The sequence below is a fragment of the Pyrus communis genome, chromosome 5, assembly GCF_041283825.1.
Source record: "Pyrus communis isolate YQ-2024b chromosome 5, ASM4128382v1, whole genome shotgun sequence".
Lineage (NCBI taxonomy): Eukaryota > Viridiplantae > Streptophyta > Magnoliopsida > Rosales > Rosaceae > Pyrus > Pyrus communis.
Genome location: NC_142569.1, coordinates 26,682,312 through 26,695,620, shown reverse-complemented (window position 1 = coordinate 26,695,620; position 13,309 = coordinate 26,682,312). Strand labels below are relative to the sequence as shown.

At 34.8% G+C, this 13,309-nt stretch overlaps 1 pseudogene; it reads right to left on the bottom strand.

Moving 5' to 3' along the window:
• Positions 1 to 4,773: 4,773 nt before the first annotated feature.
• Positions 4,774 to 6,258, bottom strand: LOC148697038 (uncharacterized; annotated as a pseudogene).
• Positions 6,259 to 13,309: the final 7,051 nt, after the last annotated feature.

Below are 13,309 nucleotides of genomic sequence, written 5' to 3'. Positions count from 1 at the left end.
CAAACTTGGACGAAAATTGGTTCTAACTTGACTCAAAACTCTTAAAAACACAATCTAAAACATATTTGAACCAATTAGACACTCTAAGACAATTGGGGATTTGGTTTTGGACGAAAATCAACCTTTAAAACACTTAACTCACTTAAAAATACTCAAACAAGTTCACAAGATTCAAATTAGGCTAAAAACACAAACTGGGCAGTTTTGAGCCTAAACACAAACTTGGACGAAAATTGGTTCTAACTTGACTCAAAACTCTTAAAAACACAATTTAAAACATATTTGAACCAATTAGACACTCTAAGACAATTGGGGATTTGGTTTTGGACGAAAATCAAACAAACAAAACAATAATGTAAACTAGGCAGATTTGGACGAAATTGATAGAATTAGGTGGATGGTGAGATGGCTAGGAGGTTTTTCTCCACACATGGCATATTTGCATACAACACAATCTTCAGTTGCTTATTCAATGAATTATGAACCTCAACACCCCAAGTTAATTAGGTACGCTTAAATTAACTCTCAGATTTCCCTTAGGTCATTGAATTGAATGGAATTAGCGCATTGCAATCAAATTATTCCTCAAAAGTTCTCTATATGAAAGCGCATAATAGAAAAACAATCAAAGATCATTAGATTCTATGGAAATCATAAGTGTTGACGAGGCATTCGTAACTATGAAGGCGCATGATACTTATGCCAAGAATTTACTTAACATGATTGTGACTAACAACCTTAACTACTCATGAATATAAGTTCCCAACGATTAGGTGAAGTTTCTTTATACTCTAGCATCAGATTTATGCATGCAAATTAAGCGTGCACTCTCAATTCATATACATAAACAAGTTTTAATTCAAATAGACAAGTAAATTGAATTCACCATTCATGAAATCACAACTGAAAGTAATCAAATCATAATGCAAATATAGCCATGGTTTCGAAATTCCCCCTAGCCAAAAGGGGATTAGTTCCTCATACTCACAAAGCAAAGATTCTTGAAATTAAACATTGAAAACACAAGAAAGATTACACCTAAACGTTTCAGCAATTCCAGGTTGAATGGCATGCACGGCTAGGCTTCCCTTCCTCTTCCTTGCTGCGGCACAAGTTGTGGGTGGTGGATTTGGGCGTTTTGAATGGTATGTTCTTGTTTAGAAGGATGAATAATGGCTGATTATGGTGGTAGGGTACGGCAAGTGGTGTATGGAGGTGTATGGAGTGGATGGAGGATAAGAATGGAGGCTAGGGTGTTGCGGCAAGGTGTTTTCTGTATAGCATAAGGGGCTGAATTTATGTTTATATAGTCCTAGGGTTAAGTAGATTAGGGTTAGACTTAACAGATTTGGTGGATTAGGGCCCTAGAATTCGGCTATAGGTGATCAAATCCACCTACGAGGGGTTTTGACCCACTTAGTTTCATAATAGGCTTGTGTAACCCAAATCCAAAAGGGATTAGGCCTTAGAAATCAGAATCCAAAGGGAAATAGGCCTAGGAAGGTGCGGCACAAGTGAGGGAAAGGGTGGCTTGGCTTGCAAGGCAAGGCAAGGCCTTCTAGAAGGGTTTGGTGCGCCACTTTTGTAGGGTTTCTAGAAAGAATGGGTTTTGTGGCTGATTTGGGCCTTCTAGAAGGGGATGCTTCTAGAAATAGGTTCTAGAATTATCTATTTAGGTCCCCTTGCAATTAGGATTAAGACATGATAAGGTTTCGATAGGATAAGATGAGATAAGGTTTGGATAATGTTTTGGATAATGTTGGATAAGGTTTAAGATAAGGTTTTGGATAAGGTTTTGGATAAGGTTTCCTCTTTGAGCTACTTCCTTATCCACTTTGTCTTTAGCTTAGTTCCTTCCTCTTCTTATCAAATTTCTAGCCTCTTGAAGTCCAAATTCGTCCATCCATGTTGGCCCATATGCAAGCTATCCACATAGTGTCCAAAATTGCTCCAAATTGCCCCAAAATGCACTTCCTTGGTATTGTAACCCATAGGACCTACAAACACACGAAATTGAGTTGTAATACGACATTAACTAAGAAATAATAGCACAAATGCACAAGAATAAGCTAGTTAAGTCGCCTAAATATGCTCCTATCAATATTGTCAACATAAAGTACCAAAAAGATATCCTTTGAACCATAAAACTTAATGTAAATGCAATCATCGAATTTGTTTTCTTCAAACCCCTATGAAGAAACAATCTGGACAAATTTCAAATACCACTATCTAGAAGCTTGCTTTAACCCATATATTGACTTATTGAACCTGCAAACCATATTTTCCTTCCTCCTTTCAACAAATCCAGTTCGTTGCTTCATGTAAATGCTCTCTTCTAGGTTTTTATTAAGAAAGCCATTTTGACATCCATTTGATGCAACTCCAAATCAAAATATGCAGCCAAAGACATGATAACTCTCATTGAATCTTTAGAAGATATTGAAGAAAAAATATCATTGTAATCAATACCTTCTCTCTGAGTAAAACCCTTTACAACTAACTGGGCTTTGAATCTCTCAATTCCAAGAGCATCTCTTTTGGTTTTATACACCCACTTGCAACCTATAGGCTTATTTTGAGAACTAGACTCCACAAGTGTCCAAACATTGTTCTTGAACATTGAATTTAGCTCATCCTTCATTGCATTCTACCATAATATTAATTGAGATCTTCCCATGGCATGAGTGTATGAAAGAGGATTATCAACATCACCTATGTCAAAATCGATTTGTTGTAAATAAACATAATCACTCACAACTATTGACTTTCGAACTTTGGTTGACTTCCTTGACTCAAAATGTGATGTCACTTCATTTGGTACTTGTTGATGTGATTCAGTGACATTATCAGAAAATGTTGCAACTAGATCTATCTCCATAATATTCTCAGTGCCAGAAACAATTATGCATTTAAGTTTTCTATTTCAGTTGACCTTGGTTTAGGAAATAACAATACTTGATGTAAATTGTTTGTCCAGTGTTTTCAGAAGCTTGAACCAACTCTTTATAAATTCCCTAGATAGGTTTGAAACATCTTGATCTTCCAAGAAGGTTGCATTGTGTGTTTCTTGAATTCAAGTGTGGCCTTGAGGAACATAGAACCTATACCATTTCGATTTTTCAGGATAACCTATGAAGTAACATGACTGAGTTCTTGAATCCAACTTTTTTTCATTTGGATTATAGAATTTGGCTTTAGCTTTGCAGCCCCAAACATGAAAGTATTGAAAACTAGGTGCCCTGCCATGCCATATCTCAAAATCTCGAAAGGTGTGGAAGAAACATATTTACTTGGAACTCTATTTAGAATGTAATTTGCAGTTTTCAAATCTTCTTCCCACAAGAAACCTGGTAACTTGGACCTTGTCATCATGCTTCTAACCATACTAACAAGGGTCCTATTCCTTCTATCTGAGACTCCATTTTGTTGAGGTGACCTATGTGTTGTATATTGAGCTACAATACCGTTGTTCTCCAAATAAAGTGCAAATGGTCCGTTTTGTTCCCTTGATTCAATGTACCTGCCAACGTATTATCCTCCCCTATTGGATCTAACAATTTTAATAACCCTACCTAATTGTTTTTCAACCTCAATTTTATAAATTATAAAGCACTTTAGGGCATCAGCTTTCTCACTAATGGAAAAGTGTATCCAAGTCTAGAAAAATCATCTATAAAGTTGATAAAAGACTTGTTTCCACGTATTGTTTTGACTGGAAAAGGATCACATATATCAGTGTGTATAATTTCAAGTAATCCCTAACTCTTTTTGGCATCTAATTTCCTAAAATTAGTCATTTTACCTTTTAAGTAGTCAACACGTACAGTTGCAGTAGTGAGATCTAATTTTGGAATCAATTCAACTTTTGAAAGTTTAATTATCCTTTCTTTTGAGATGTTTCCTAGTCTTTTATGCCAGAGAATGTATGAAGTGTCTTACTCTAGCATTCGTTTGGTACATTTAAAACTGAGTGATTTAGTATCTGAACAGTGCATTCAAGATGCCACAAATTATCAGACAAGAAAGCAGTTCCTAAAATAGTGTCAAGACAGTTTTTGTTAAAGATTTTTAAACACACTTCGTGAGCAAGAAAAGAGAGACCATTTTTACAATTTTAGAAGCGAAAATTAGGTTCCTTCTCATCTTAGGCACATATAACACATCCTTCAACTACAAAACAAAACTAGAAGTCAATTTTACTTTTACAATCCCAATTGAATCTACTGTAACTTTAGTCCCTTCCCCAACAAAAACATTATATAAATCATTTCCAATTTCCTATTATTTTTGAAAACCTTCTAAAGAGTTAGTTATATGCACTAAACATCCAATATCAAACCATTAAGAATCAACAGGTACTTCACAAAGATTTGATTCAACACAGACAAGTACTTGTTCTTTTTCTTTGCTCTTTAAAAAATCTTTAAAAATTTCACAATTGACTTTTAAATGACCCTTAGTTTTACACCAAAAACACTTAAGTTTATTCACATCTTGAGGTTTAGCTTTAAATTTGATAGATTTTCTAGGGGAGTCATTCACTTTAGCAGACGCATTGAACCTATTAGAATTCTTAGAGAATTTAGAATTCTTTTTAGGACCAGAAGAACCCCCATTGTTGAATGGTTTATTCTCTTTTCCAAATTGCACAAAGTTTACTTCCTCAATCTCCTTGCCTTTCTCCTACTTTTGTTGAGTTTCCTCTTGCACACATTGTGCAATTAGTTCATCTATATCCCAACTGTTATCTTGTGTGTTGTATGAGACTTTTAACTAACTGTACTTAGTAGGAAAGGCTTGAAGAATCATGAACACAAGCTGCTTCTCACCGATGTTTACATCCATGGAATTCAATTTCTCAGCAGCATCTGTCATCTTCATTATATGATCCCTTATGGAGCCAGTGCCCTCAATTTTTTATGTAGTCAGCAAGGACATGTATTGACTTACTTCTGCTTTCTCAAACTCCTTAAACTTCTTTCCAATGGTTGTCATGTAATCCACAGCCAGCTGTAGTTTCTTCATTCCTCCTCTGATAGTATCAATCATCCCACTTTCCAAGATGGAAAGTTCCACTTTACCAGCCCTTGTGTATCTTTCATGATCTGATTTCTCGGCCCTGGTGCTTTGATCAGTGACAATAGGCTTGGGATTATCAATTACTATATCAAACTCATTAAGAGTATATCTCTTCTCCATTTTTTGTAGTTGCTTCCACTAGTGAGGATTGGAATGTTTGCCAAGTTTAAGGTCTTCATCGATATTGTAGACACTGATGAACATACAAATCACAATATAAACTTTAGAGTCCTGAGTTCATTCCTCAGTCTATTGCACATCAAGACATCACAACTATTATCCATATATATAATCTCAACACAATTTAGTTGATAAGCACATGTAGGATGAACGGTTTTATTGAAAACTTAAGCAAGCATAGCATTTAATCCTAGAATAATTCATCTCATTCACAAGAAGGTATTCACCTCATACGAAATAGTCAAAAGTTAAATATAAACATCAATTGAGGAACTGAATACCTTATTCAATGAAAATTAAAACTGAATATATCCTTTATAGGTGATCAATTCATATGCCCACTGATGAATTAGTTTGAATCAAAATTAACGATAGGTTTTGTTATATAATTCTAATCAAACTTACGCAAATTTAAAGCGAAACTAAACTCGGATTTCATGTTAATTGTCTGGGTTTCAGAATACATATCCTGATGAATGAAAAGTCAAACATCACGCAGCGGAAGGAAAAAGCAGATATATTCAATAGCCAGAATGACAAGGCACAAAATTGCAAAGAAGAGAGAACAAGGAAGTCTGAACAAAGATATGATATTCAATTTCCTAAATCCCAGAAAAACCCAAACAAAATGCAGGCTTTCGAGTTCTAATGGTCAAAAAATTTTGAATAACCTTTTTTTTTTTATTCAAATGCACCGTGTTGTGTAATTCCAGATTTATTTCAAGTAACTAGAACCCGTCTCGAAACCTGACAACTGAAGTTGTCTTTTTTTTATTTATTTATTTATTTATTTTTATTTATTTATTTATTTATTTTATTCAATAGATTTTGTCGATTGAATTTAAGAACTTAAATCTATGGCTGTGATACCACATGTAAACTTTAACACCACATGATCTATCAAGTTACTAATATCACAGCCAAATAAATCACAAAAGCTTAAGCCTATGAAAACATTGTAGAGCACTGACCTGATGAATTCGCACCAGAGGAAGCCATGAATGCGGGAAACAAAGCTTGTAGCTAGTGATCTTTTCATCTCTGTCTGATTGCCTTGTGCTTAAAACTAGGAATAGGACATAGTGCCAATATGAGCATTAATTTGTGAGAGCAGAGATCACCATATATATATATATATATATATATATATATATGAATTGTTAATAACGATTAGGACAATTATCATCTTTTTAGTCACTACATTTATTCATCGTTCAGTTTTCATTTACAACTTATCTTATTTGTTAACCTTCTACGTAGGATTGTACTCTCAACCCAAACAGTAAGGCATGTTCCAAATAAGAAGTCCATAAGATTGGCATGAGCGGATCGCATGAGTGGAGAGGGAGTTTAGCAAATACGCGAGAAAGGTAAAGCCAGTAAGATTTTCTGCATATTGAAAACTTGCATTTTGAACAATATGAGTAGATTATTTAGATCTAATTCAACTGCCAGCACTAGCTCCAGATCCAGTTAAGTAGGATTCCAGACATAGTAAATCAAGAACAAAAATTAGAATTTCAAACAGATGACAGTGTCGACTTTGGCGATTGGAATATCCCCAAGGTTTCTAGTAAAAACATTTACAAAAAGAAATGGTTAGTAGCCTCTTTTAGAAGTGACACCACGTCAAAAAAGTTGAAAAAGCGTATGCTCTTAATAAAGAACATGAAACTTGTCAATTATTCACACCAGAACAAATCAAAACTCATACAAAAGATGGTTACAATTACATTCACATAGGTCTAGTCCAAATACTAGTCAAGCCCTTAACAAGAAGAGGCCTCAATACCTCTGTTTTGTTATGTCTCCGAGATGCAAGATTCACTAACCTTAATGATAACATTTTTGGAATGATTAAATCAAGTCTTTACCATGGACCAATTCATTTTGATTATTTGCCAAATCTCACAATAAATCTTTCAGACCCCCAGATGCTGAAACTACTCACATTAAACATAAAAACTTCAGGGTGCCAAGTCCTTGAAGGAGTCCAACCATTAGCTTTAATTTTCAGAGTCTATTATAAAGTCATAGGAACAAACATGAATTTCCAAGCCTTAGTTAAAAGTCCTAGAGACCATACACTCCTAATCCAAACTAATCAAGAAAACGCTAACATCAAAATACCCAAAACCATTAGGTGGTCATATAGCAGTTTGCCTTCAGACTGGTGTTTGATTAATGAAAGTATGCCGGTTAGTATCCAAAATAGTTTAGTCAACCTAGACAACACAGAACAATATTTTGACAGAACAGTTAAAATCAACTTTGACCGTCTAGCCAGAAAATCTAGTGTCCACTTACACGAGTTAACCCAATCACACAAATCTTTAGAACCAAGTAGGAATTCTTTTTCTGGATCCACATCAGCCGATATGGTGGGTCGAGATCAAGATTTAATCAATTCTTTAGTTAATAGAAAATTAAAAGAAGTAGAAACTAGCTCAGCAGTCATCCAACAAGAATTAATTAATGACTTGATCAACATAAAACTAAAATCGTTAGAAACAACCTCTCAGGTAACTCACCCACGATACCAACCTAACACTCAGAACCAAGAGAACAAACCTTTCCAACAAAATTTGAGTTCGAAGCAAGTCAAATTAACCACCAATTACTCATACTGAACAAACCATTCAAAATTCGATGGAAGAAACTCAATGCTGACATCGAAGCAATAGAAAATATTCCCAGAAGGAATATTTTTCGAAATATATATACAAAACAACAAAAATTGGACATTTATGCTAAATCGACCAATTTCATGAAAAAGCACAAATTTGAAGTATTTTTCTTCGATTTCATTGAAAAATATTACGAGTCTGAAAAGAATTTAGAAGTCATCATCAAAATTGGATTAAAGAAGACAAAACCATAGTCTCTTCTAGCCACCTCCACAAAAAACAATTTTAATTACAGCTGCAAACACACAAGTACCAACCACTCCTTTCAAACTTCCAAAAGAAAATGCAGGAGTCAAGCCAGTTATCAACCAAAACAAATTCACAAACTAGACTCTACACGCCATAGGAAAACAATTAGACAAAATAGAAACCAAAATATATAGACTTTCTCAACCAAAACCAACAATTAGGGAAAAACCCTTAGTCAACTTCCCAGAGTCTTCCTCTAGCACAATAGCTTTAAAAACAATTTCCATAAATCAAAAAATAGATCAAATGTTACAAGAATTAAAACAAGAAAAAACAGTCAATGTTTTACAACATCCGGATGAATCTCAACCAGAAACAACTTTTTACATGGGATTTAGAAGGAGAAAATGAAACAAATTCCATCAGAAACGTAGAAAAAGATTTTCAAAATCTTGAACTAAATTAAATCACAAAAGAAAAAAGAGTTAACCCAACAATTCTTGCCAAAAATTGGTATCCAAGGCCAACACCTCCGGATATTCAATTTGAGGAAAGAAACATCCAAAACCAATTCTCAGTCTCAGCTGATAAACTCTATGAATGGAACATAGATGGATTATCAGAACAAGAACTTTTGAATAAATTACAACACATCTCCATTGTTGCTAATAGTTATATTACCAATCATAACCTCAGTGAAACACAAGTTGTCGATCTTTTGGTCACTATATTTATAGGAATGCTTCATTCCTAGTGGGAAAAACATCTCACTGAACAATCAAGAAATGAAATTAACAATGCAGTCAAAAGAGACGAAGATGGAACACCCATCTTTGATGAGCATATAGGACGAAGAGTCCCAGATGCAATCAACACATTACTTTTTAACATTATAGAACATTTCATAAGGACACTCAGTAATGTCACCTCTAGAATTCATGAACAACTTAGTAACTTAAGATGTCCAACCCTAATTGATTTTAGATGGTACAAAGATGCTTTCATGTCTAGAGTCATGCTTAGAGAGGATAGTAATCAACCATTTTGGAAAGAAAAATTCATTAATGGATTACCAAATCTATTTGCCCATAAAATTAGAAATGTTTTAGTTAATGAAGAAGGTATCATACCATATCAACCTTACTTATGGAAATATTATTAATATTATCCATAAAGAAGGATTGAAAATGTGTATTGATATGAAAATTACCAAACAAGTCAACAAAGACAAGTCAATAGCCAAATACAAATTAGGAACATTTTGTGAACAATATGGATTACCTCCTATTGCTCCATCCAACAAAAGGAAAAAATCAGAAGCCTACAATAGGTACCCAAATAGGTACTCCAATAAGAGACATCCCAAATATAACAAATTCAAAAATAAGAATTTTGAAACAAATAAATTTTATGAGAAGAAAATTTCACTCCAAGAACCAAGAACAAAAAATAAATTGCTACAAGTGTGGCAAATTCGGTCATTATGCAAATAAATTTAGAGTCAAGAAAACAATAACCAGTCAAAAATCTCTGAGGAAGAGAAAACCCAGCTAATCTAGGTCTTAGAATTAAGAGACATAGACCATATCAATTCGAAGATGATTTAAGTTCTAATTCGTCCTCTTCCAAGAATTCCTCAAGTAGTCTTTCATCCCCCGATATTAAAATAGGATGCACTGATACTTGTTGTAAAAAGATTTCAGTCCTCAATAAACAAGAAGAACAAGAAGATCGTCTTATCGAGTTAATCAGCAAAGTAGATGACCTTGAACTAAAGTCATTTTATTTAAAGAAACTTAAGAAGTTGGTCTCCCTTGAAGAAGCCAATACTAGTCAACCCCAAGTGGCCCCAAACATCTGTCTTAACACAACCTTGGAAAGATTTAATAAGGCTAAGAAAGAAATTACAGTCAAAGATCTACAAAGAGAAGTTAACAAAATTAAGGAAGAAATTAAGTCCTTAAAATCAGAAAACATAGAAATTTACTCACATCTCAGTAGTATCCAAACACAAGCACTCATTGGCAATAATGATGAAGAACACAATAGTTCTTCCTCCGACCAAGGGTCAGAATCCAAATGCATAGAAAATCCAACAAAAAACCTAGTTTTAGGATTACTACAAACAAAAAAAAAAAATTAGGATTCAAAAATGGTGTTCTAAAATAAAAATAATAATTGAAGATTTCCAATTAGAAACAATTGCCTTAATTGACTCAGGCACAGACTTGAATTGTATTCAAGAAGGTTTAATTCCTACTAAGTATTTCCATAAATCAACAGAAATTCTTAGTGCTGCAAATCAGTCACCAATGCAGTTAAAATATGAAATCCCAAAAGCTCATGTTTGTTTTAAAACTCCATTTGTTTTGATAAAAAAACATTTCCAACCCAATCATTTTATGTCTCCCCTTCATAACTCTCCTATATCCTTTTAAGGTACACCATAACTATATAACCACCAAAATGTTAGGACAAAAAATCACATTTGAGATCTGCACGGAAACAGATCTCAAAAAATTAAGACAATTACAAAAAGATAGCATCTCAAAACCATCAATCTAGTTACTGAAAAATCACAACAAATTAATTTCTTAAAAGAAGAAATTAATTACAAAAGAATTGAAGAACAATTAACAAACAAATCTTTGTTACAAAGCATTGACAACTTTCAAAAGAAACTTGTTAATGAAATTTGTTCGGATATTCCCAACGACTTTTGGCACAGAAAACAACGTATTGTTAAACTTCCTTACAATAAGGAATTTAATGAAAAGAAAATATCAACAAAAGCCAAACCAATCCAAATGAGTCAAGAAGTTATGGAATTCTGCAAAACAGAAATTCAAGAACTTCTCAATAAAGGAATCATTACGAAAGTAAATCGCCCTGGTCTTGTCTTGCTTTCTACGTCCGAAAGAACGTTGAATTAGAAAGAGGAACTCACAGGTTAGTCATTAATTACAAGCCTCTTAATGAAGTCTTGGAATGGATAAGGTATCCAATTCCTAATAAAAGAGATTTAATTAAAAGGCTTAGTACTGGTTTGGTACTGAGGTGCTTTTATAAAAAGTGGGTATAAAAAAAAGCTAAGCTCAAAATGGTGTTTGGTAAACACTTTAAAACAACTTATTTTCACAATTTTGGATGAAAAAAAGCTGAAAACATGAAGCAGCAAAAATGAACTTATTCTCACAACACAACAGTAGTTTTTTTTTTTCAAAGCACAACAATACCAAACCAGCCTTTAGCCAAACTGTAATCTTCTCAAAATTCGATATGAAGTTTGGATTTTGGCAGATTCAAATTCATGAGGATGATAAATACAAAACAGCATTTGTCACTCCTTTTGGTCATTATGAATGGAATGTAATGCCATTCCGTCTTAAGAATGCCTGTCACATCCCAGCCCGGGGCGGATCACTTCCCGGGCCCGCTCCATCACCGTAGCACGATATTGTCCGCTTTGGGCTTCCCATTCCCTCACGGTTTTGTTTTTGGGAACTCACGAGCAACTTCCCAGTAGGTCAACCATCATGGGATTGCTCTAGCCCCCTTCTCGCTTAACTTCAGAGTTCCTACTGAACTCGAAGCCAGTGAGCTCCCAAAAGGCCTCGTGCTAGGTAGAGATGAGAATATACATTTAAGGATCACTCTCCTGGGCGATGTGGGATGTCACAATCCACCCCCCTTAGGGGCCCGACGTCCTCGTCGGCACACACGCGACCAGGGTTAGGCTCTGATACCAAATTGTCACATCCCGAGCCGGGGGGGGGGACCACTTCCCGGGCCCGCTCCACCACCGTAGCACGATATTGTCCGCTTTGGGCTTACCATTCCCTCACGGTTTTGTTTTTGGGAACTCACGAGCAACTTCCCAGTGGGTCACCCATCATGGGATTGCTCTCGCGCGCTTCTCGCTTAACTTCAGAGTTCCTACGGAACTCGAAGCCAGTGAGCTCCCAAAAGGCCTCGTACTAGGTAGGGATGGGAATATACATATAAGGATCACTCCCTTGGGCGATGTGGGATGTCACAATGCCCCCAGTGAATTTCAGAATATCATGAACGAAATAGTTAATCAATATAGTCATTTCTCAATTGTTTACATTCATGAGGTTCTCATTTATTCCAAATCAATAGATGAGCATTGGAAACACTTAAACATGTTTGCTAGGATAATTAAGTCAAATGGATTAGTTGTCTCGGCAACCAAAATTAAGTTATTCCAAACCAAAATTAGGTTTTTAGGATACAATATCCACCAGTCAACCATTCAACCAATAGATAGAGTAATTCAATCTGCAGATAAGTTTCCAAATGAAGTCACTGAAAAAACCCAATTACAGAGATTTCTAGGATCTTTAAATTATGTTGCAAAATTTTATCCACATCTTGGATAACAATGCAAACCCTTGTTTGATTGTCTAGAAGAAAATCCCTCATCATGGTCCAATACTCATACTTTGCCCTGTCTTGGCATTTCAACTCCTAATTCCTTCAAAATTGTTGAAACCGATGCCTCTGAAATTGGTTACGGAGGTATTCTGAAACAGTCAATTTCGTTCGGATCTCCTGAACAAATTGTTTGCTTCCATTTAGGAATATGGAATCCAGCACGAAGTAATTATAGTACTATTAAGAAAGAAATATTATCTATAGTATTAAGTATTAGTAAATTTCAATATGATTTATTAAATCAAAAGTTTTTAATCAGAGTTGATTGCAAATCTACAAAACATGTTTTACAAAAAGATGTTCAAGACATTGCATCAAAACAAAGTTTTGTACGATGGCAAGCTATATTAAGTATTTTTTATTTTGAAATCGAATACATCAAAGGTACTCAAAATTGCATCCCTGATTTCCTAACCAAAGAATTTCTATAAGGGAAGAATGACAGCAAGAAGACCTGATCAGAGGAGGCTTCCAACCACTTTACCATCACCACCAGTAAAACAAGAATCAAGCCCGTATTCTTCATTGGCCTTAGCCATTACCAACCGTTTCACTCCCTTAGGTTCCACAATAGGAAACGTTAGGCCAAATTACCAAATGGCATTAGTTAGTCAATATGATCCTTATTTAACCCCCAACATACAAATTATCATCATCTTAACCAGTTAGTTATACCAAAACATCACCATACGTCAAGAAAAACCCCAGTTAATATC